Source organism: Bactrocera dorsalis, chromosome 1, assembly GCF_023373825.1.
Source record: "Bactrocera dorsalis isolate Fly_Bdor chromosome 1, ASM2337382v1, whole genome shotgun sequence".
Lineage (NCBI taxonomy): Eukaryota > Metazoa > Arthropoda > Insecta > Diptera > Tephritidae > Bactrocera > Bactrocera dorsalis.
This window is the reverse complement of record NC_064303.1, coordinates 102,623,656-102,624,395: the sequence shown is the minus strand read 5'-3', so window position 1 is coordinate 102,624,395 and position 740 is coordinate 102,623,656.

The following is a 740-nucleotide window of genomic DNA, read 5'->3' as shown; positions in this document are numbered from 1 at the left end:
AACATGTAGCGGAGCAAAGACAACAACACAACACTATATTGAAAAAGAACAAAATAAAAAACAAAAACAAAAACAAAGCAAAAAACACACAAAAGCCAAAGAACAAATATCAAAAAAAAAAAACAACTCAAAGAAATCTCAACAACAAGAACTCAAGACAAATCAACTCAAAAGTCCAAACATAAGCAAATAACAGCACAATGAGAAGAGGGCCTTGTGAAGAGATAATTAAAACAAAGTCAAGAAAAATGTTAACTTTGACGGCACTGAAGCTGTAACACCCTACACAGGTCCATTTCATATAATAAATATATATGTATATATATAGATATATTTATTGCTAAATCTGAAAAAAGTAAACTTTAGCTGCACCGAAGCTAGTATACCCTTCACAATTAAAAAAGTTTTCTTTACAAAAAATATAGCGAATTTCTTCATTATTTTCACTCATTTTTGAACAGCTGTAACTTTTTCCAACTTCCCGAATTTAATTTTTTTTCGGTTAAATGAAGCTTAAAGTCTCACCTTTCCAATACTATATGGTATGACACAATGTGATTGTTAGCACTAGAGATATACGACTGCAACGACATCTATTGACAAAATACGAAAAGACTTTTTCGACTACCCAATATCTATGCACTTTAAAGGGTCTTCGACGTTTCCCTCTGATCAGGTTATAAAAAAAGAGAAGGTTGAATAAAATAAAACAAAAGTGAGGTAAACTTATAACAAATGAA